Here is a 27,406-nt window from a genome sequence, read left to right on the forward strand (position 1 = left end):
GCTTCAATGGACGTTAATCGACGATATCTGATAAAGTTAGATGCGAACTCATTTAAATTTAAAAGAAATGTTGAAATTCGACTTCAAATGAGGAAGATAGACTTTGAAAAATTTCAATCAACACAAAGTGACAATCGACTTCAATGGGCTTCAATGGATGTTAATCGACGATATCTGATAAAGTTAGATGCGAACTCATTTAAATATATAAGAAATGTTGAAAATTGACTTCAAATGAGGAAGATAGACTTTGAAAATTTTCAATCAACCCAAAGTGGCAATTGACTTCAATGGGCTTCAATGGATGTTAATCGACGATATCTGACAAAGTCAGATGCGAACTCACTCGAATATATAAGAAATGTTGAAATTCGACTTCAAATGAGGAAGATAGACTTTGAAAATTTCCAATCAACACAAAGTGACAATCGACTTCAATGGGCTTCAATGGATGTTAATCGACGATATCTGATAAAGTTAGATGCGAACTCATTTAAATTTAAAAGAAATGTTGAAATTCGACTTCAAATGAGGAAGATAGACTTTGAAAAATTTCCATCAACACAAAGTGACAATCGACTTCAATGGGCTTCAATGGATGTTAATCGACGATATCTGATAAAGTTAGATGCGAACTCATTTAAATATATGAGAAAAGTGGAAAATCGACTTCAAATGAGGAAGATAGACTTTGAAAATTTTCAATCAACCCAAAGTGGCAATTGACTTCAATGGGCTTCAATGGATGTTAATCGACGATATCTGACAAAGTCAGATGCGAACTCACTCGAATATATAAGAAATGTTGAAATTCGACTTCAAATGAGGAAGATAGAATTTCAAAATTACCAATCAACACAAAGTGACAATCGACTTCAATGGGCTTCAATGGATGTTAATCGACTATATCTGATGAAGTTAGATGCGAACTCATTTAAATTTAAAAGAAATGTTGAAATTCGACTTCAAATGAGGGAGATAAACTTTGAAAAATTTCAATCAACACAAAGTGACAATCGACTTCAATGGGCTTCAATGGATGTTAATCGACGATATCTGATAAAGTTAGATGCGAACTCATTTAAATATATGAGAAAAGTGGAAAATCGACTTCAAATGAGGGAGATAAACTTTGAAAAATTTCAATCAACACAAAGTGGCAATTGACTTCAATGGGCTTCAATGGATGTTAATCGACGATATCTGACAAAGTCAGATGCGAACTCACTCGAATATATAAGAAATGTTGAAATTCGACTTCAAATGAGGAAGATAGACTTTGAAAATTTTCAATCAACACAAAGTGAGAATCGACTTCAATGGGCTCCAATGAATGTAAATCGACGATATCTGACAAAGTCAGATACACACTCATTCAATTATATAAGAAATGTTGAAAATCGACTTCAAATGAGGAAGATAGACTTTGAAAATTTTCAATCAACCCAAAGTGGCAATCGACTTCAATGGGCTTCAATGGATGTTAATCGACGATATTTGACAAAGTCAGATGCGAACTCACTCGAATATATGAGAAATGTTGGAATTCGACTTCAAATGAGGAAGATAGACTTTGAAAATTTCCAATCAACACAAAGTGACAATCGACTTCAATGGGCTTCAATGGAGGTTAATCGACGATATCTGATAAAGTTAGATGCGAACTCATTTAAATTTAAAAGAAATGTTGAAATTCGACTTAAAATGAGAAAGATAGGCTTTGAAAAATTTCAATCAACACAAAGTGACAATCGACTTCAATGGGCTTCAATGGAGGTTAATCGACGATATCTGATAAAGTTAGATGCGAACTCATTTAAATTTAAAAGAAATGTTGAAATTCGACTTAAAATGAGAAAGATAGGCTTTGAAAAATTTCAATCAACACAAAGTGACAATCGACTTCAATGGGCTTCAATGGATGTTAATCGACGATATCTGAAAAAGTTAGATGCGAACTCACTCGAATATATAAGAAATGTTGAAATTCGACTTCAAATGAGGAAGATAGACTTTGAAAATTTCCAATCAACACAAAGTGACAATCGACTTCAATGGGCTTCAATGGATGTTAATCGACGATATCTGATAAAGTTAGATGCGAACTCATTTAAATTTATAAGAAATGTTGAAATTCGACTTCAAATGGGGAAGATAGACTTTGAAAATTTTCAATAAACACAAAGTGACAATCGACTTCAATGGGCTTCAATGGATGTTAATCGACGATATCTGATAATGTTAGATGCGAACTCATTTAAATATATGAGAAATGCTGAAATTCGACTTCAAATGAGGAAGATAGACTTTGAAAATTTCCAATCAACACAAAGTGAGAATCGACTTCAATGGGCTTCAATGAATGTAAATCGACGATATCTGACAAAGTTAGAAGCAAACTCATTCAAATATATGAGAAATGTTGAAATTCGACTTCAAATGGGGAGATAGACTTTGAAAATTTTCAATAAACACAAAGTGACAATCGACTTCAATGGGCTTCAATGGATGTTAATCGACGATATCTGACAAAGTCAGATGCGAACTCACTCAAATATATGAGAAATGTTGAAATTCGACATCAAATGAGGAAGATAGACTTTGAGAATTTTCAATCAACACAAAGTGACAATCGACTTCAATGGGCTTCAATGGATGTTAATCGACGATATCTGACAAAGTCAGATGCGAACTCACTCAAATATATGAGAAATGTCGAAATTCGACATCAAATGAGGAAGATAGACTTTGAAAATTTTCAATCAACACAAAGTGACAATCGACTTCAATGGGCTTAAATGAATGTAAATCGACGATATCTGACAAAGTTAGATTCATACTCATTCAAATATATGAGAAATGTCGAAATTCGACTTCAAATGAGGAAGATAGTCTTTGAAAATTTTCAATCAACACAAAGTGACAATCGACTTCAATGGGCTTCAATGGATGTTAATCGACGATATCTGATAATATTAGATGCGATCTCATTTAAATATATGAGAAATGCTGAAATTCGACTTCAAATGAGGAAGATAGACTTTGAAAATTTTCAATCAACACAAAGTGAGAATCGACTTCAATGGGCTTCAATGGATGTTAATCGACGATATCTGACAAAGTCAGATACAAACTCATTCAAATATATGAGAAATGTTGAAATTCGACTTCAAATGGGGAAGATAGACTTTGAAAATTCTCAATAAACACAAAGTGACAATCTACCTCAATGGGCTTCAATGAATGTAAATCGACGGTATCTGACAGAGTCAGAGTCAAATATATGAGAAATTCGACTTCAAATGAGGAAGATAGACTTTGAAAATTTCCAATCAACACAAAGTGAGAATCGACTTCAATGGGCTTCAATGAATGTAAATCGACGAAATCTGACAAAGTCAGATACAAACTCATTCAAATATATGAGAAATGTTGAAATTCGACTTCAAATGGGGAAGATAGACTTTGAAAATTTTCAATAAACACAAAGTGACAATCGACTTCAATGGGCTTCAATGGATGTTCATCGACGATATCTGACAAAGTCAGATGCGAACTCATTCAAATATATGAGAAATGTTGAAATTCGACTTCAAATGGGGAAGATAGACTTTGAAAATTTTCAATAAACACAAAGTGACAATCGACTTCAATGGGCTTCAATGGATGTTCATCGACGATATCTGATAAAGTTAGATGCGAACTCATTCAAATATATGAGAAATGTTGAAATTCGACATCAAATGAGGAAGATAGACTTTGAAAATTTTCAATAAACACAAAGTGACAATCTACCTCAATGGGCTTCAATGAATGTAAATCGGCGGTATCTGACAGAGTCAGAGTCAAATATATGAGAAATTCGACTTCAAATGAGGAAGATAGACTTTGAAAATTTCCAATCAACACAAAGTGAGAATCGACTTCAATGGGCTTCAATGAATGTAAATCGACGAAATCTGATAAAGTTAGATGCGAACTCATTCAAATATATGAGAAATGTTGAAATTCGACTCCAAATGAGGAAGATAGACTTTGAGAATTTTCAATCAACACAAAGTGACAATCGACTTCAATGGGCCTCAATGGATGTTAATCGACGATATCTGACAAAGTCAGATGCGAACTCATTCAAATATATGAGAAATGTTGAAATTCGACTTCAAATGGGGAAGATAGACTTTGAAAATTTTCAATAAACACAAAGTGACAATCGACTTCAATGGGCTTCAATGGATGTTCATCGACGATATCTGATAAAGTTAGATGCGAACTCATTCAAATATATGAGAAATGTTGAAATTCGACATCAAATGAGGAAGATAGACTTTGAAAATTTTCAATCAACACAAAGTGACAATCAACTTCAATGGGCTTCAATGGATGTTAATCGACGATATCTGATAATATTAGATGCGAACTCATTTAAATATATGAGAAATGTTGAAATTCGACTTCAAATGAGGAAGATAGACTTTGAAAATTTTCAATCAACACAAAGTGAGAATCGACTTCAATGGGCTTCAATGGATGTAAATCGACGATATCTGACAAAGTCAGATACAAACTCATTCAAATTTCAAATATATGAGAAATGTTGAAATTCGACTTCAAATGGGGAAGATAGACTTTGAAAATTTTCAATAAACACAAAGTGACAATCTACCTCAATGGGCTTCAATGAATGTAAATCGACGGTATCTGACAGCGTCAGAGTCAAATATATGAGAAATTCGACTTCAAATGAGGAAGATAGACTTTGAAAATTTCCAATCAACACAAAGTGAGAATCGACTTCAATGGGCTTCAATGAATGTAAATCGACGATATCTGACAAAGTCAGATGCGAACTCACTCAAATATATGAGAAATGTCGAAATTCGACATCAAATGAGGAAGATAGACTTTGAAAATTTTCAATCAACACAAAGTGACAATCGACTTCAATGGGCTTAAATGAATGTAAATCGACGATATCTGACAAAGTTAGATTCATACTCATTCAAATATATGAGAAATGTCGAAATTCGACTTCAAATGAGGAAGATAGTCTTTGAAAATTTTCAATCAACACAAAGTGACAATCGACTTCAATGGGCTTCAATGGATGTTAATCGACGATATCTGATAATATTAGATGCGATCTCATTTAAATATATGAGAAATGCTGAAATTCGACTTCAAATGAGGAAGATAGACTTTGAAAATTTTCAATCAACACAAAGTGAGAATCGACTTCAATGGGCTTCAATGGATGTTAATCGACGATATCTGACAAAGTCAGATACAAACTCATTCAAATATATGAGAAATGTTGAAATTCGACTTCAAATGGGGAAGATAGACTTTGAAAATTCTCAATAAACACAAAGTGACAATCTACCTCAATGGGCTTCAATGAATGTAAATCGACGGTATCTGACAGAGTCAGAGTCAAATATATGAGAAATTCGACTTCAAATGAGGAAGATAGACTTTGAAAATTTCCAATCAACACAAAGTGAGAATCGACTTCAATGGGCTTCAATGAATGTAAATCGACGAAATCTGACAAAGTCAGATACAAACTCATTCAAATATATGAGAAATGTTGAAATTCGACTTCAAATGGGGAAGATAGACTTTGAAAATTTTCAATAAACACAAAGTGACAATCGACTTCAATGGGCTTCAATGGATGTTCATCGACGATATCTGACAAAGTCAGATGCGAACTCATTCAAATATATGAGAAATGTTGAAATTCGACTTCAAATGGGGAAGATAGACTTTGAAAATTTTCAATAAACACAAAGTGACAATCGACTTCAATGGGCTTCAATGGATGTTCATCGACGATATCTGATAAAGTTAGATGCGAACTCATTCAAATATATGAGAAATGTTGAAATTCGACATCAAATGAGGAAGATAGACTTTGAAAATTTTCAATAAACACAAAGTGACAATCTACCTCAATGGGCTTCAATGAATGTAAATCGGCGGTATCTGACAGAGTCAGAGTCAAATATATGAGAAATTCGACTTCAAATGAGGAAGATAGACTTTGAAAATTTCCAATCAACACAAAGTGAGAATCGACTTCAATGGGCTTCAATGAATGTAAATCGACGAAATCTGATAAAGTTAGATGCGAACTCATTCAAATATATGAGAAATGTTGAAATTCGACTCCAAATGAGGAAGATAGACTTTGAGAATTTTCAATCAACACAATGTGACAATCGACTTCAATGGGCCTCAATGGATGTTAATCGACGATATCTGACAAAGTCAGATGCGAACTCATTCAAATATATGAGAAATGTTGAAATTCGACTTCAAATGGGGAAGATAGACTTTGAAAATTTTCAATAAACACAAAGTGACAATCGACTTCAATGGGCTTCAATGGATGTTCATCGACGATATCTGATAAAGTTAGATGCGAACTCATTCAAATATATGAGAAATGTTGAAATTCGACATCAAATGAGGAAGATAGACTTTGAAAATTTTCAATCAACACAAAGTGACAATCAACTTCAATGGGCTTCAATGGATGTTAATCGACGATATCTGATAATATTAGATGCGAACTCATTTAAATATATGAGAAATGTTGAAATTCGACTTCAAATGAGGAAGATAGACTTTGAAAATTTTCAATCAACACAAAGTGAGAATCGACTTCAATGGGCTTCAATGGATGTAAATCGACGATATCTGACAAAGTCAGATACAAACTCATTCAAATTTCAAATATATGAGAAATGTTGAAATTCGACTTCAAATGGGGAAGATAGACTTTGAAAATTTTCAATAAACACAAAGTGACAATCTACCTCAATGGGCTTCAATGAATGTAAATCGACGGTATCTGACAGCGTCAGAGTCAAATATATGAGAAATTCGACTTCAAATGAGGAAGATAGACTTTGAAAATTTCCAATCAACACAAAGTGAGAATCGACTTCAATGGGCTTCAATGAATGTAAATCGACGATATCTGACAAAATCAGATGCGAACTCACTCAAATATATGAGAAATGTTGAAATTCGACATCAAATGAGGAAGATAGACTTTGAAAATTTTCAATAAACACAAAGTGACAATCGACTTCAATGGGCTTCAATGGATGTTAATCGACGATATCTGACAAAATCAGATGCGAACTTACTCAAATATATGAGAAATGTTGAAATTCGACATCAAATGAGGAAGATAGACTTTGAAAATTTTCAATCAACACAAAGTGACAATCGACTTCAATGGGCTTCAATGGATGTTCATCGACGATATCTGATAGAGTTAGATGCGAACTCATCCAAATATATGAGAAATGTTGAAATTCGACTCCAAATGAGGAAGATAGACTTTGAGAATTTTCAATCAACACAAAGTGACAATCGACTTCAATGGGCTTCAATGGATGTTAATCGACGATATCTGACAAAGTCAGATGCGAACTCACTCAAATATATGAGAAATGTTGAAATTCGACATCAAATGAGGAAGATAGACTTTGAAAATTTTCAATCAACACAAAGTGACAATCGACTTCAATGGGCTTCAATGAATGTAAATCGACGAAATCTGATAAAGTTAGATGCGAACTCATTCAAATATATGAGAAATGTTGAAATTCGACTCCAAATGAGGAAGATAGACTTTGAGAATTTTCAATCAACACAAAGTGACAATCGACTTCAATGGGCCTCAATGGATGTTAATCGACGATATCTGACAAAGTCAGATGCGAACTCATTCAAATATATGAGAAATGTTGAAATTCGACTTCAAATGGGGAAGATAGACTTTGAAAATTTTCAATAAACACAAAGTGACAATCGACTTCAATGGGCTTCAATGGATGTTCATCGACGATATCTGATAAAGTTAGATGCGAACTCATTCAAATATATGAGAAATGTTGAAATTCGACATCAAATGAGGAAGATAGACTTTGAAAATTTTCAATCAACACAAAGTGACAATCAACTTCAATGGGCTTCAATGGATGTTAATCGACGATATCTGATAATATTAGATGCGAACTCATTTAAATATATGAGAAATGTTGAAATTCGACATCAAATGAGGAAGATAGACTTTGAAAATTTTCAATCAACACAAAGTGACAATCAACTTCAATGGGCTTCAATGGATGTTAATCGACGATATCTGATAATATTAGATGCGAACTCATTTAAATATATGAGAAATGTTGAAATTCGACTTCAAATGAGGAAGATAGACTTTGAAAATTTTCAATCAACACAAAGTGAGAATCGACTTCAATGGGCTTCAATGGATGTAAATCGACGATATCTGACAAAGTCAGATACAAACTCATTCAAATTTCAAATATATGAGAAATGTTGAAATTCGACTTCAAATGGGGAAGATAGACTTTGAAAATTTTCAATAAACACAAAGTGACAATCTACCTCAATGGGCTTCAATGAATGTAAATCGACGGTATCTGACAGCGTCAGAGTCAAATATATGAGAAATTCGACTTCAAATGAGGAAGATAGACTTTGAAAATTTCCAATCAACACAAAGTGAGAATCGACTTCAATGGGCTTCAATGAATGTAAATCGACGATATCTGACAAAATCAGATGCGAACTCACTCAAATATATGAGAAATGTTGAAATTCGACATCAAATGAGGAAGATAGACTTTGAAAATTTTCAATAAACACAAAGTGACAATCGACTTCAATGGGCTTCAATGGATGTTAATCGACGATATCTGACAAAATCAGATGCGAACTTACTCAAATATATGAGAAATGTTGAAATTCGACATCAAATGAGGAAGATAGACTTTGAAAATTTTCAATCAACACAAAGTGACAATCGACTTCAATGGGCTTCAATGGATGTTCATCGACGATATCTGATAGAGTTAGATGCGAACTCATCCAAATATATGAGAAATGTTGAAATTCGACTCCAAATGAGGAAGATAGACTTTGAGAATTTTCAATCAACACAAAGTGACAATCGACTTCAATGGGCTTCAATGGATGTTAATCGACGATATCTGACAAAGTCAGATGCGAACTCACTCAAATATATGAGAAATGTTGAAATTCGACATCAAATGAGGAAGATAGACTTTGAAAATTTTCAATCAACACAAAGTGACAATCGACTTCAATGGGCTTCAATGAATGTAAATCGACGAAATCTGATAAAGTTAGATGCGAACTCATTCAAATATATGAGAAATGTTGAAATTCGACTCCAAATGAGGAAGATAGACTTTGAGAATTTTCAATCAACACAAAGTGACAATCGACTTCAATGGGCCTCAATGGATGTTAATCGACGATATCTGACAAAGTCAGATGCGAACTCATTCAAATATATGAGAAATGTTGAAATTCGACTTCAAATGGGGAAGATAGACTTTGAAAATTTTCAATAAACACAAAGTGACAATCGACTTCAATGGGCTTCAATGGATGTTCATCGACGATATCTGATAAAGTTAGATGCGAACTCATTCAAATATATGAGAAATGTTGAAATTCGACATCAAATGAGGAAGATAGACTTTGAAAATTTTCAATCAACACAAAGTGACAATCAACTTCAATGGGCTTCAATGGATGTTAATCGACGATATCTGATAATATTAGATGCGAACTCATTTAAATATATGAGAAATGTTGAAATTCGACTTCAAATGAGGAAGATAGACTTTGAAAATTTTCAATCAACACAAAGTGAGAATCGACTTCAATGGGCTTCAATGGATGTAAATCGACGATATCTGACAAAGTCAGATACAAACTCATTCAAATATATGAGAAATGTTGAAATTCGACTTCAAATGGGGAAGATAGACTTCGAAAATTTTCAATAAACACAAAGTGACAATCTACCTCAATGGGCTTCAATGAATGTAAATCGACGGTATCTGACAGCGTCAGAGTCAAATATATGAGAAATTCGACTTCAAATGAGGAAGATAGACTTTGAAAATTTCCAATCAACACAAAGTGAGAATCGACTTCAATGGGCTTCAATGAATGTAAATCGACGATATCTGACAAAATCAGATGCGAACTCACTCAAATATATGAGAAATGTTGAAATTCGACATCAAATGAGGAAGATAGACTTTGAAAATTTTCAATAAACACAAAGTGACAATCGACTTCAATGGGCTTCAATGGATGTTAATCGACGATATCTGACAAAATCAGATGCGAACTCACTCAAATATATGAGAAATGTTGAAATTCGACATCAAATGAGGAAGATAGACTTTGAAAATTTTCAATCAACACAAAGTGACAATCGACTTCAATGGGCTTCAATGGATGTTCATCGACGATATCTGATAGAGTTAGATGCGAACTCATCCAAATATATGAGAAATGTTGAAATTCGACTCCAAATGAGGAAGATAGACTTTGAGAATTTTCAATCAACACAAAGTGACAATCGACTTCAATGGGCTTCAATGGATGTTAATCGACGATATCTGACAAAGTCAGATGCGAACTCACTCAAATATATGAGAAATGTTGAAATTCGACATCAAATGAGGAAGATAGACTTTGAAAATTTTCAATCAACACAAAGTGACAATCGACTTCAATGGGCTTCAATGGATATTAATCGACGATATCTAATGAAGTTAGATGCGAACTCATTCAAATTTATGAGAAATGTTGAAATTCGACTCCAAATGAGGAAGATAGACTTTGAAAATTTTCAATCAACACAAAGTGAGAATCGACTTCAATGGGCTTCAATGAATGTAAATCGACGATATCTGACAAAGTTAGATGCAAACTCATTCAAATATATGAGAAATGTTGAAATTCGACTTCAAATGGGGAAGATAGACTTTGAAAATTTTCAATAAACACAAAGTGACAATCGACTTCAATGGGCTTCAATGGATGTTATTCGACGATATCTGATAATGTTAGATGCGAACTCATTCAAATATATGAGAAATGTTGAAATTCGACTTCAAATGGGGAAGATAGACTTTGAGAATTTTCAATCAACACAAAGTGACAATCGACTTCAATGGGCTTCAATGGATGTTAATCGACGATATCTGACAAAGTCAGATGCGAACTCACTCAAATATATGAGAAATGTTGAAATTCGACATCAAATGAGGAAGATAGACTTTGAAAATTTTCAATCAACACAAAGTGACAATCGACTTCAATGGGCTTCAATGGATGTTAATCGACGATATCTAATGAAGTTAGATGAGACCTCATTCAAATTTATGAGAAATGTTGAAATTTGACTCCAAATGAGGAAGATAGACTTTGAAAATTTTCAATCAACACAAAGTGAGAATCAACTTCAATGGGCTTCAATGAATGTAAATCGACGATATCTGACAAAGTTAGATGCAAACTCATTCAAATATATGAGAAATGTTGAAATTCGACTTCAAATGAGGAAGATAGTTTTTGAAAATTTTCAATCAACACAAAGTGACAATCGACTTCAATGGGCTTCAATGGATGTTAATCGACGATATCTAATAAAGTTAGATGCGAACTCATTCAAATTTATGAGAAATGTTGAAATTCGACTCCAAATGAGGAAGATAGACTTTGAGAATTTTCAATCAACACAAAGTGAGAATCGACTTCAATGGGCTTCAATGAATGTAAATCGACGATATCTGAAAAAGTTAGATGCAAACTCATTCAAATATATGAGAAATGTTGAAATTCGACTTCAAATGGGGAAGATATACTTTGAAAATTTTCAATAAACACAAAGTGACAATCGACTTCAATGGGCTTCAATGGATGTTAATCGACGATATCTGATAATGTTAGATGCGAACTCATTCAAATATATGAGAAATGTTGAAATTCGACTTCAAATGGGGAAGATAGACTTTGAAAATTTTCAATAAACACAGAGTGACAATCGACTTCAATGGGCTTCAATGGATGTTGATCGACGATATCTGATAATGTTAGATGCGAACTCATTTAAATATATGAGAAATGCTGAAATTCGACTTCAAATGAGGAAGATAGACTTTGAAAATTTTCAATCAACACAAAGTGAGAATCGACTTCAATGAATGTAAATCGACGATATCTGACAAAGTCAGATACAAACTCATTCAAATATATGAGAAATGTTGAAATTCGACTTCAAATGAGGAAGATAGACTTTGAAAATTTTCAATCAACACAAAGTGAGAATCGACTTCAATGGGCTTCAATGAATGTAAATCGACGATATCTGACAAAGTCAGATACAAACTCATTCAAATATATGAGAAGTGTTGAAATTCGACTTCAAATGGGGAAGATAGACTTTGAAAATTTTCAATCAACACAAAGTGAGAATCGACTTCAATGGGCTTCAATGGATGTTATTCGACGATATCTGATAACATTAGATGCGAACTCATTCAAATATATGAGAAATGTTGAAATTCGACTTCAAATGGGGAAGATAGACTTTGAAAATTTTCAATCAACACAAAGTGACAATCGACTTCAATGGGCTTCAATGGATGTTAATCGACGATATCTAATGAAGTTAGATGAGAACTCATTCAAATTTATGAGAAATGTTGAAATTTGACTCCAAATGAGGAAGATAGACTTTGAAAATTTTCAATCAACACAAAGTGAGAATCGACTTCAATGGGCTTCAATGAATGTAAATCGACGATATCTGACAAAGTTAGATGCAAACTCATTCAAATATATGAGAAATGTTGAAATTCGACTTCAAATGAGGAAGATAGTCTTTGAAAATTTTCAATCAACACAAAGTGACAATCGACTTCAATGGGCTTCAATGGATGTTAATCGACGATATCTGATAATATTAGATGCGAACTCATTTAAATATATGAGAAATGTTGAAATTCGACTTCAAATGAGGAAGATAGACTTTGAAAATTTTCAATCAACACAAAGTGAGAATCGACTTCAATGGGCTTCAATGGATGTTCATCGACGATATCTGATAAAGTTAGATGCGAACTCATTCAAATATATGAGAAATGTTGAAATTCGACATAAAATGAGGAAGATAGACTTTGAAAATTTTCAATCAACACAAAGTGACAATCGACTTCAATGGGCTTCAATGGATGTTAATCGACGATATCTAATAAAGTTAGATGAGAACTCATTCAAATTTATGAGAAATGTTGAAATTTGACTCCAAATGAGGAAGATAGACTTTGAAAATTTTCAATCAACACAAAGTGAGAATCGACTTCAATGGGCTTCAATGAATGTTAATCGACGATATCTGATAATATTAGATGCGAACTCATTTAAATATATGAGAAATGTTGAAATTCGACTTCAAATGAGGAAGATAGACTTTGAAAATTTTCAATCAACACAAAGTGAGAATCGACTTCAATGGGCTTCAATGAATGTAAATCGACGATATCTGACAAAGTCAGATACAAACTCATTTAAATATATGAGAAATGCTGAAATTCGACTTCAAATGAGGAAGATAGACTTTGAAAATTTTCAATCAACACAAAGTGAGAATCGACTTCAATGGGCTTCAATGGATGTAAATCGACGATATCTGACAAAGTCAGATACAAACTCATTCAAATATATGAGAAATGTTGAAATTCGACTCCAAATGGGGAAGATAGACTTTGAAAATTTTCAATAAACACAAAGTGACAATCTACCTCAATGGGCTTCAATGAATGTAAATCGACGGTATCTGACAGCGTCAGAGTCAAATACATGAGAAATTCGACTTCAAATGAGGAAGATAGACGTTGAAAATTTCCAATCAACACAAAGTGAGAATCGACTTCAATGGGCTTCAATGAATGTAAATTGACGAAATCTGACAAAGTTAGAAGCAAACTCATTCAAATATATAAGAAATGTTGAAATTCGACTTCAAATGGGGAAGATAGACTTTGAAAATTTTCAATAAACACAAATTGACAATCGACTTCAATGGGCTTCAATGGATGTTAATCGACGATATCTGACAAAATCAGATGCGAACTCACTCAAATATATGAGAAATGTTGAAATTCGACATCAAATGAGGAAGATAGACTTTGAAAATTTTCAATCAACACAAAGTGACAATCGACTTCAATGGGCTTCAATGGATGTTCATCGACGATATCTGATAAAGTTAGATGCGAACTCATTCAAATATATGAGAAATGTTGAAATTCGACTCCAAATGAGGAAGATAGACTTTGAGAATTTTCAATCAACACAAAGTGACAATCGACTTCAATGGGCTTCAATGGATGTTAATCGACGATATCTGACAAAGTCAGATGCGAACTCACTCAAATATATGAGAAATGTTGAAATTCGACATCAAATGAGGAAGATAGACTTTGAAAATTTTCAATCAACACAAAGTGACAATCGACTTCAATGGGCTTCAATGGATATTAATCGACGATATCTAATAAAGTTAGATGCGAACTCATTCAAATTTATGAGAAATGTTGAAATTCGACTCCAAATGAGGAAGATAGACTTTGAAAATTTTCAATAAACACAAAGTGAGAATCGACTTCAATGGGCTTCAATGAATGTAAATCGACGATATCTGACAAAGTCAGATGCGAACTCACTCAAATATATGAGAAATGTTGAAATTCGACATCAAATGAGGAAGATAGACTTTGAAAATTTTCAATCAACACAAAGTGACAATCGACTTCAATGGGCTTCAATGGATATTAATCGACGATATCTAATAAAGTTAGATGCAAACTCATTCAAATATATGAGAAATGTTGAAATTCGACTTCAAATGGGGAAGATAGACTTTGAAAATTTTCAATAAACACAAAGTGACAATCGACTTCAATGGGCTTCAATGGATGTTAATCGACGATATCTGATAATGTTAGATGCGAACTCATTCAAATATATGAGAAATGTTGAAATTCGATATCAAATGAGGAAGATAGACTTCGAAAATTTTCAATCAACACAAAGTGAGAATCGACTTCAATGGGCTTCAATGAATGTAAATCGACGATATCTGACAGAGTCAGATACAAACTCATTCAAATATATGAGAAATGTTGAAATTCGACTTCAAATGGGGAAGATAGACTTTGAAAATTTTCGATAAACACAAAGTGACAATCTACCTCAATGGGCTTCAATGAATGTAAATCGACGGTATCTGACAGAGTCAGAGTCAAATATATGAGAAATTCGACTTCAAATGAGGAAGATAGACTTTGAAAATTTCCAATCAACACAAAGTGAGAATCGACTTCAATGGGCTTCAATGGATGTTAATCGACGATATCTGATAACATTAGAAGCGAACTCATTCAAATATATGAGAAATGTTGAAATTCGACTTCAAATGGGGAAGATAGACTTTGAAAATTTTCAATAAACACAAAGTGACAATCGACCTCAATGGGCTTCAATGAATGTAAATCAACGATATCTGACAGAGTCAGATACAAACTCATCCAAATATATAACAAATGTTGAAATTCGACTTCAAATGAGGAAGATAGACTTTGAGAATTTTCAATCAACACAAAGTGACAATCGACTTTAATGGGCTTCAATGAATGTAAATCGACGAAATCTGACAAAGTCAGATACAAACTCATTCAAATATATGAGAAATGTTGAAATTCGACTTCAAATGGGGAAGATAGACTTTGAAAATTTTCAATAAACACAAAGTGACAATCGACTTCAATGGGCTTCAATGGATGTTCATCGACGATATCTGATAAAGTTAGATGCGAACTCATTCAAATATATGAGAAATGTTGAAATTCGACTCCAAATGAGGAAGATAGACTTTGAGAATTTTCAATCAACACAAAGTGACAATCGACTTCAATGGGCTTCAATGGATGTTAATCGACGATATCTGACAAAGTCAGATGCGAACTCATTCAAATATATGAGAAATGTTGAAATTCGACTTCAAATGGGGAAGATAGACTTTGAAAATTTTCAATAAACACAAAGTGACAATCAACTTCAATGGGCTTCAATGGATGTTCATCGACGATATCTGATAAAGTTAGATGCGAACTCATTCAAATATATGAGAAATGTTGAAATTCGACATCAAATGAGGAAGATAGACTTTAAAAATTTTCAATCAACACAAAGTGACAATCGACTTCATTGGGCTTCAATGGATGTTAATCGACGATATCTAATAAAGTTAGATGAGAACTCATTCAAATTTATGAGAAATGTTGAAATTTGACTCCAAATGAGGAAGATATACTTTGAAAATTTTCAATCAACACAAAGTGAGAATCGACTTCAATGGGCTTCAATGAATGTAAATAGACGATATCTGACAAAGTTAGATGCAAACTCATTCAAATATATGAGAAATGTTGAAATTCGACTTCAAATGAGGAAGATAGTCTTTGAAAATTTTCAATCAACACAAAGTGACAATCGACTTCAATGGGCTTCAATGGATGTTAATCGACGATATCTGATAATATTAGATGCGAACTCATTTAAATATATGAGAAATGTTGAAATTCGACTTCAAATGAGGAAGATAGACTTTGAAAATTTTCAATCAACACAAAGTGAGAATCGACTTCAATGGGCTTCAATGAATGTAAATCGACGATATCTGACAAAGTCAGATACAAACTCATTTAAATATATGAGAAATGCTGAAATTCGACTTCAAATGAGGAAGATAGACTTTGAAAATTTTCAATCAACACAAAGTGAGAATCGACTTCAATGGGCTTCAATGGATGTAAATCGACGATATCTGACAAAGTCAGATACAAACTCATTCAAATATATGAGAAATGTTGAAATTCGACTTCAAATGGGGAAGATAGACTTTGAAAATTTTCAATAAACACAAAGTGACAATCTACCTCAATGGGCTTCAATGAATGTAAATCGACGGTATCTGACAGCGTCAGAGTCAAATATATGAGAAATTCGACTTCAAATGAGGAAGATAGACTTTGAAAATTTCCAATCAACACAAAGTGAGAATCGACTTCAATGGGCTTCAATGAATGTAAATCGACGAAATCTGACAAAGTTAGAAGCAAACACATTCAAATATATAAGAAATGTTGAAATTCGACTTCAAATGGGGAAGATAGACTTTGAAAATTTTCAATAAACACAAAGTGACAATCGACTTCAATGGGATTCAATGGATGTTAATCGACGATATCTGACAAAATCAGATGCGAACTCACTCAAATATATGAGAAATGTTGAAATTCGACATCAAATGAGGAAGATAGACTTTGAAAATTTTCAATCAACACAAAGTGACAATCGACTTCAATGGGCTTCAATGGATGTTCATCGACGATATCTGATAAAGTTAGATGCGAACTCATTCAAATATATGAGAAATGTTGAAATTCGACTCCAAATGAGGAAGATAGACTTTGAGAATTTTCAATCAACACAAAGTGACAATCGACTTCAATGGGCTCCAATGGATGTTAATCGACGATATCTGACAAAGTCTGATGCGAACTCACTCAAATATATGAGAAATGTTGAAATTCGACATCAAATGAGGAAGATAGACTTTGAAAATTTTCAATCAACACAAAGTGACAATCGACTTCAATGGGCTTCAATGGATATTAATCGACGATATCTAATAAAGTTAGATGCGAACTCATTCAAATTTATGAGAAATGTTGAAATTCGACTCCAAATGAGGAAGATAGACTTTGAAAATTTTCAATCAACACAAAGTGAGAATCGACTTCAATGGGCTTCAATGAATGTAAATTGACGATATCTGACAAAGTTAGATGCAAACTCATTCAAATATATGAGAAATGTTGAAATTCGACTTCAAATGGGGAAGATAGACTTTGAAAATTTTCAATAAACACAAAGTGACAATCGACTTCAATGGGCTTCAATGGATGTTATTCGACGATATCTGATAATTTTAGATGCGAACTCATTCAAATATATGAGAAATGTTGAAATTCGACTTCAAATGGGGAAGATAGACTTTGAGAATTTTCAATCAACACAAAGTGACAATCGACTTCAATGGGCTTCAATGGATGTTAATCGACGATATCTGACAAAGTCAGGTGCGAACTCACTCAAATATATGAGAAATGTTGAAATTCGACATCAAATGCGGAAGATAGACTTTGAAAATTTTCAATCAACACAAAGTGACAATCGACTTCAATGGGCTTCAATGGATGTTAATCGACGATATCTAATAAAGCTAGATGCGAACTCATTCAAATTTATGAGAAATGTTGAAATTCGACTCCAAATGAGGAAGATAGACTTTGAGAATTTTCAATCAACACAAAGTGAGAATCGACTTCAATGGGCTTCAATGAATGTAAATCGACGATATCTGACAAAGTTAGATGCAAACTCATTCAAATATATGAGAAATGTTGAAATTCGACTTCAAATGGGGAAGATAGACTTTGAAAATTTTCAATAAACACAAAGTGACAATCGACTTCAATGGGCTTCAATGGATGTTTATCGACGATATCTGATAATGTTAGATGCGAACTCATTCAAATATATGAGAAATGTTGAAATTCGACTTCAAATGGGGAAGATAGACTTTGAAAATTTTTAATAAACACAAAGTGACAATCGACTTCAATGGGCTTCAATGGATGTTAATCGACGATATCGGATAATGTTAGATGCGAACTCATTTAAATATATGAGAAATGCTGAAATTCGACTTCAAATGAGGAAGATAGACTTTGAAAATTTTCAATCAACACAAAGTGAGAATCGACTTCAATGGGCTTCAATGAATGTAAATCGACGATATCTGACAAAGTCAGATGCGAACTCATTCAAATATATGAGAAATGTTGAAATTCGACTTCAAATGGGGAAGATAGACTTTGAAAATTTTCAATAAACACAAAGTGACAATCGACTTCAATGGGCTTCAATGGATGTTCATCGACGATATCTGATAAAGTTAGATGCGAACTCATTCAAATATATGAGAAATGTTGAAATTCGACATCAAATGAGGAAGATAGACTTTGAAAATTTTCAATCAACACAAAGTGACAATCAACTTCAATGGGCTTCAATGGATGTTAATCGACGATATCTGATAATATTAGATGCGAACTCATTTAAATATATGAGAAATGTTGAAATTCGACTTCAAATGAGGAAGATAGACTTTGAAAATTTTCAATCAACACAAAGTGAGAATCGACTTCAATGGGCTTCAATGGATGTAAATCGACGATATCTGACAAAGTCAGATACAAACTCATTCAAATATATGAGAAATGTTGAAATTCGACTTCAAATGGGGAAGATAGACTTCGAAAATTTTCAATAAACACAAAGTGACAATCTACCTCAATGGGCTTCAATGAATGTAAATCGACGGTATCTGACAGCGTCAGAGTCAAATATATGAGAAATTCGACTTCAAATGAGGAAGATAGACTTTGAAAATTTCCAATCAACACAAAGTGAGAATCGACTTCAATGGGCTTCAATGAATGTAAATCGACGATATCTGACAAAATCAGATGCGAACTCACTCAAATATATGAGAAATGTTGAAATTCGACATCAAATGAGGAAGATAGACTTTGAAAATTTTCAATAAACACAAAGTGACAATCGACTTCAATGGGCTTCAATGGATGTTAATCGACGATATCTGACAAAATCAGATGCGAACTCACTCAAATATATGAGAAATGTTGAAATTCGACATCAAATGAGGAAGATAGACTTTGAAAATTTTCAATCAACACAAAGTGACAATCGACTTCAATGGGCTTCAATGGATGTTCATCGACGATATCTGATAGAGTTAGATGCGAACTCATCCAAATATATGAGAAATGTTGAAATTCGACTCCAAATGAGGAAGATAGACTTTGAGAATTTTCAATCAACACAAAGTGACAATCGACTTCAATGGGCTTCAATGGATGTTAATCGACGATATCTGACAAAGTCAGATGCGAACTCACTCAAATATATGAGAAATGTTGAAATTCGACATCAAATGAGGAAGATAGACTTTGAAAATTTTCAATCAACACAAAGTGACAATCGACTTCAATGGGCTTCAATGGATATTAATCGACGATATCTAATGAAGTTAGATGCGAACTCATTCAAATTTATGAGAAATGTTGAAATTCGACTCCAAATGAGGAAGATAGACTTTGAAAATTTTCAATCAACACAAAGTGAGAATCGACTTCAATGGGCTTCAATGAATGTAAATCGACGATATCTGACAAAGTTAGATGCAAACTCATTCAAATATATGAGAAATGTTGAAATTCGACTTCAAATGGGGAAGATAGACTTTGAAAATTTTCAATAAACACAAAGTGACAATCGACTTCAATGGGCTTCAATGGATGTTATTCGACGATATCTGATAATGTTAGATGCGAACTCATTCAAATATATGAGAAATGTTGAAATTCGACTTCAAATGGGGAAGATAGACTTTGAGAATTTTCAATCAACACAAAGTGACAATCGACTTCAATGGGCTTCAATGGATGTTAATCGACGATATCTGACAAAGTCAGATGCGAACTCACTCAAATATATGAGAAATGTTGAAATTCGACATCAAATGAGGAAGATAGACTTTGAAAATTTTCAATCAACACAAAGTGACAATCGACTTCAATGGGCTTCAATGGATGTTAATCGACGATATCTAATGAAGTTAGATGAGACCTCATTCAAATTTATGAGAAATGTTGAAATTTGACTCCAAATGAGGAAGATAGACTTTGAAAATTTTCAATCAACACAAAGTGAGAATCGACTTCAATGGGCTTCAATGAATGTAAATCGACGATATCTGACAAAGTTAGATGCAAACTCATTCAAATATATGAGAAATGTTGAAATTCGACTTCAAATGAGGAAGATAGTTTTTGAAAATTTTCAATCAACACAAAGTGACAATCGACTTCAATGGGCTTCAATGGATGTTAATCGACGATATCTAATAAAGTTAGATGCGAACTCATTCAAATTTATGAGAAATGTTGAAATTCGACTCCAAATGAGGAAGATAGACTTTGAGAATTTTCAATCAACACAAAGTGAGAATCGACTTCAATGGGCTTCAATGAATGTAAATCGACGATATCTGAAAAAGTTAGATGCAAACTCATTCAAATATATGAGAAATGTTGAAATTCGACTTCAAATGGGGAAGATATACTTTGAAAATTTTCAATAAACACAAAGTGACAATCGACTTCAATGGGCTTCAATGGATGTTAATCGACGATATCTGATAATGTTAGATGCGAACTCATTCAAATATATGAGAAATGTTGAAATTCGACTTCAAATGGGGAAGACAGACTTTGAAAATTTTCAATAAACACAGAGTGACAATCGACTTCAATGGGCTTCAATGGATGTTGATCGACGATATCTGATAATGTTAGATGCGAACTCATTTAAATATATGAGAAATGCTGAAATTCGACTTCAAATGAGGAAGATAGACTTTGAAAATTTTCAATCAACACAAAGTGAGAATCGACTTCAATGAATGTAAATCGACGATATCTGACAAAGTCAGATACAAACTCATTCAAATATATGAGAAATGTTGAAATTCGACTTCAAATGGGGAAGATAGACTTTGAAAATTTTCAATCAACACAAAGTGAGAATCGACTTCAATGGGCTTCAATGGATGTTATTCGACGATATCTGATAACATTAGATGCGAACTCATTCAAATATATGAGAAATGTTGAAATTCGACTTCAAATGGGGAAGATAGACTTTGAAAATTTTCAATCAACACAAAGTGACAATCGACTTCAATGGGCTTCAATGGATGTTAATCGACGATATCTAATGAAGTTAGATGAGAACTCATTCAAATTTATGAGAAATGTTGAAATTTGACTCCAAATGAGGAAGATAGACTTTGAAAATTTTCAATCAACACAAAGTGAGAATCGACTTCAATGGGCTTCAATGAATGTAAATCGACGATATCTGACAAAGTTAGATGCAAACTCATTCAAATATATGAGAAATGTTGAAATTCGACTTCAAATGAGGAAGATAGTCTTTGAAAATTTTCAATCAACACAAAGTGACAATCGACTTCAATGGGCTTCAATGGATGTTAATCGACGATATCTGATAATATTAGATGCGAACTCATTTAAATATATGAGAAATGTTGAAATTCGACTTCAAATGAGGAAGATAGACTTTGAAAATTTTCAATCAACACAAAGTGAGAATCGACTTCAATGGGCTTCAATGGATGTTCATCGACGATATCTGATAAAGTTAGATGCGAACTCATTCAAATATATGAGAAATGTTGAAATTCGACATAAAATGAGGAAGATAGACTTTGAAAATTTTCAATCAACACAAAGTGACAATCGACTTCAATGGGCTTCAATGGATGTTAATCGACGATATCTAATAAAGTTAGATGAGAACTCATTCAAATTTATGAGAAATGTTGAAATTTGACTCCAAATGAGGAAGATAGACTTTGAAAATTTTCAATCAACACAAAGTGAGAATCGACTTCAATGGGCTTCAATGAATGTTAATCGACGATATCTGATAATATTAGATGCGAACTCATTTAAATATATGAGAAATGTTGAAATTCGACTTCAAATGAGGAAGATAGACTTTGAAAATTTTCAATCAACACAAAGTGAGAATCGACTTCAATGGGCTTCAATGAATGTTAATCGACGATATCTGACAAAGTCAGATACAAACTCATTTAAATATATGAGAAATGCTGAAATTCGACTTCAAATGAGGAAGATAGACTTTGAAAATTTTCAATCAACACAAAGTGAGAATCGACTTCAATGGGCTTCAATGGATGTAAATCGACGATATCTGACAAAGTCAGATACAAACTCATTCAAATATATGAGAAATGTTGAAATTCGACTCCAAATGGGGAAGATAGACTTTGAAAATTTTCAATAAACACAAAGTGACAATCTACCTCAATGGGCTTCAATGAATGTAAATCGACGGTATCTGACAGCGTCAGAGTCAAATACATGAGAAATTCGACTTCAAATGAGGAAGATAGACGTTGAAAATTTCCAATCAACACAAAGTGAGAATCGACTTCAATGGGCTTCAATGAATGTAAATTGACGAAATCTGACAAAGTTAGAAGCAAACTCATTCAAATATATAAGAAATGTTGAAATTCGACTTCAAATGGGGAAGATAGACTTTGAAAATTTTCAATAAACACAAATTGACAATCGACTTCAATGGGCTTCAATGGATGTTAATCGACGATATCTGACAAAATCAGATGCGAACTCACTCAAATATATGAGAAATGTTGAAATTCGACATCAAATGAGGAAGATAGACTTTGAAAATTTTCAATCAACACAAAGTGACAATCGACTTCAATGGGCTTCAATGGATGTTCATCGACGATATCTGATAAAGTTAGATGCGAACTCATTCAAATATATGAGAAATGTTGAAATTCGACTCCAAATGAGGAAGATAGACTTTGAGAATTTTCAATCAACACAAAGTGACAATCGACTTCAATGGGCTTCAATGGATGTTAATCGACGATATCTGACAAAGTCAGATGCGAACTCACTCAAATATATGAGAAATGTTGAAATTCGACATCAAATGAGGAAGATAGACTTTGAAAATTTTCAATCAACACAAAGTGACAATCGACTTCAATGGGCTTCAATGGATATTAATCGACGATATCTAATAAAGTTAGATGCGAACTCATTCAAATTTATGAGAAATGTTGAAATTCGACTCCAAATGAGGAAGATAGACTTTGAAAATTTTCAATAAACACAAAGTGAGAATCGACTTCAATGGGCTTCAATGAATGTAAATCGACGATATCTGACAAAGTCAGATGCGAACTCACTCAAATATATGAGAAATGTTGAAATTCGACATCAAATGAGGAAGATAGACTTTGAAAATTTTCAATCAACACAAAGTGACAATCGACTTCAATGGGCTTCAATGGATATTAATCGACGATATCTAATAAAGTTAGATGCAAACTCATTCAAATATATGAGAAATGTTGAAATTCGACTTCAAATGGGGAAGATAGACTTTGAAAATTTTCAATAAACACAAAGTGACAATCGACTTCAATGGGCTTCAATGGATGTTAATCGACGATATCTGATAATGTTAGATGCGAACTCATTCAAATATATGAGAAATGTTGAAATTCGATATCAAATGAGGAAGATAGACTTCGAAAATTTTCAATCAACACAAAGTGAGAATCGACTTCAATGGGCTTCAATGAATGTAAATCGACGATATCTGACAGAGTCAGATACAAACTCATTCAAATATATGAGAAATGTTGAAATTCGACTTCAAATGGGGAAGATAGACTTTGAAAATTTTCGATAAACACAAAGTGACAATCTACCTCAATGGGCTTCAATGAATGTAAATCGACGGTATCTGACAGAGTCAGAGTCAAATATATGAGAAATTCGACTTCAAATGAGGAAGATAGACTTTGAAAATTTCCAATCAACACAAAGTGAGAATCGACTTCAATGGGCTTCAATGGATGTTAATCGACGATATCTGATAACATTAGAAGCGAACTCATTCAAATATATGAGAAATGTTGAAATTCGACTTCAAATGGGGAAGATAGACTTTGAAAATTTTCAATAAACACAAAGTGACAATCGACCTCAATGGGCTTCAATGAATGTAAATCAACGATATCTGACAGAGTCAGATACAAACTCATCCAAATATATAACAAATGTTGAAATTCGACTTCAAATGAGGAAGATAGACTTTGAGAATTTTCAATCAACACAAAGTGACAATCGACTTTAATGGGCTTCAATGAATGTAAATCGACGAAATCTGACAAAGTCAGATACAAACTCATTCAAATATATGAGAAATGTTGAAATTCGACTTCAAATGGGGAAGATAGACTTTGAAAATTTTCAATAAACACAAAGTGACAATCGACTTCAATGGGCTTCAATGGATGTTCATCGACGATATCTGATAAAGTTAGATGCGAACTCATTCAAATATATGAGAAATGTTGAAATTCGACTCCAAATGAGGAAGATAGACTTTGAGAATTTTCAATCAACACAAAGTGACAATCGACTTCAATGGGCTTCAATGGATGTTAATCGACGATATCTGACAAAGTCAGATGCGAACTCATTCAAATATATGAGAAATGTTGAAATTCGACTTCAAATGGGGAAGATAGACTTTGAAAATTTTCAATAAACACAAAGTGACAATCAACTTCAATGGGCTTCAATGGATGTTCATCGACGATATCTGATAAAGTTAGATGCGAACTCATTCAAATATATGAGAAATGTTGAAATTCGACATCAAATGAGGAAGATAGACTTTAAAAATTTTCAATCAACACAAAGTGACAATCGACTTCAATGGGCTTCAATGGATGTTAATCGACGATATCTAATAAAGTTAGATGAGAACTCATTCAAATTTATGAGAAATGTTGAAATTTGACTCCAAATGAGGAAGATATACTTTGAAAATTTTCAATCAACACAAAGTGAGAATCGACTTCAATGGGCTTCAATGAATGTAAATAGACGATATCTGACAAAGTTAGATGCAAACTCATTCAAATATATGAGAAATGTTGAAATTCGACTTCAAATGAGGAAGATAGTCTTTGAAAATTTTCAATCAACACAAAGTGACAATCGACTTCAATGGGCTTCAATGGATGTTAATCGACGATATCTGATAATATTAGATGCGAACTCATTTAAATATATGAGAAATGTTGAAATTCGACTTCAAATGAGGAAGATAGACTTTGGAAATTTTCAATCAACACAAAGTGAGAATCGACTTCAATGGGCTTCAATGAATGTAAATCGACGATATCTGACAAAGTCAGATACAAACTCATTTAAATATATGAGAAATGCTGAAATTCGACTTCAAATGAGGAAGATAGACTTTGAAAATTTTCAATCAACACAAAGTGAGAATCGACTTCAATGGGCTTCAATGGATGTAAATCGACGATATCTGACAAAGTCAGATACAAACTCATTCAAATATATGAGAAATGTTGAAATTCGACTTCAAATGGGGAAGATAGACTTTGAAAATTTTCAATAAACACAAAGTGACAATCTACCTCAATGGGCTTCAATGAATGTAAATCGACGGTATCTGACAGCGTCAGAGTCAAATATATGAGAAATTCGACTTCAAATGAGGAAGATAGACTTTGAAAATTTCCAATCAACACAAAGTGAGAATCGACTTCAATGGGCTTCAATGAATGTAAATCGACGAAATCTGACAAAGTTAGAAGCAAACACATTCAAATATATAAGAAATGTTGAAATTCGACTTCAAATGGAGAAGATAGACTTTGAAAATTTTCAATAAACACAAAGTGACAATCGACTTCAATGGGATTCAATGGATGTTAATCGACGATATCTGACAAAATCAGATGCGAACTCACTCAAATATATGAGAAATGTTGAAATTCGACATCAAATGAGGAAGATAGACTTTGAAAATTTTCAATCAACACAAAGTGACAATCGACTTCAATGGGCTTCAATGGATGTTCATCGACGATATCTGATAAAGTTAGATGCGAACTCATTCAAATATATGAGAAATGTTGAAATTCGACTCCAAATGAGGAAGATAGACTTTGAGAATTTTCAATCAACACAAAGTGACAATCGACTTCAATGGGCTCCAATGGATGTTAATCGACGATATCTGACAAAGTCTGATGCGAACTCACTCAAATATATGAGAAATGTTGAAATTCGACATCAAATGAGGAAGATAGACTTTGAAAATTTTCAATCAACACAAAGTGACAATCGACTTCAATGGGCTTCAATGGATATTAATCGACGATATCTAATAAAGTTAGATGCGAACTCATTCAAATTTATGAGAAATGTTGAAATTCGACTCCAAATGAGGAAGATAGACTTTGAAAATTTTCAATCAACACAAAGTGAGAATCGACTTCAATGGGCTTCAATGAATGTAAATTGACGATATCTGACAAAGTTAGATGCAAACTCATTCAAATATATGAGAAATGTTGAAATTCGACTTCAAATGGGGAAGATAGACTTTGAAAATTTTCAATAAACACAAAGTGACAATCGACTTCAATGGGCTTCAATGGATGTTATTCGACGATATCTGATAATTTTAGATGCGAACTCATTCAAATATATGAGAAATGTTGAAATTCGACTTCAAATGGGGAAGATAGACTTTGAGAATTTTCAATCAACACAAAGTGACAATCGACTTCAATGGGCTTCAATGGATGTTAATCGACGATATCTGACAAAGTCAG

This window comes from Diorhabda sublineata, chromosome 6 (assembly GCF_026230105.1).
Source record: "Diorhabda sublineata isolate icDioSubl1.1 chromosome 6, icDioSubl1.1, whole genome shotgun sequence".
Classification (NCBI taxonomy): domain Eukaryota; kingdom Metazoa; phylum Arthropoda; class Insecta; order Coleoptera; family Chrysomelidae; genus Diorhabda; species Diorhabda sublineata.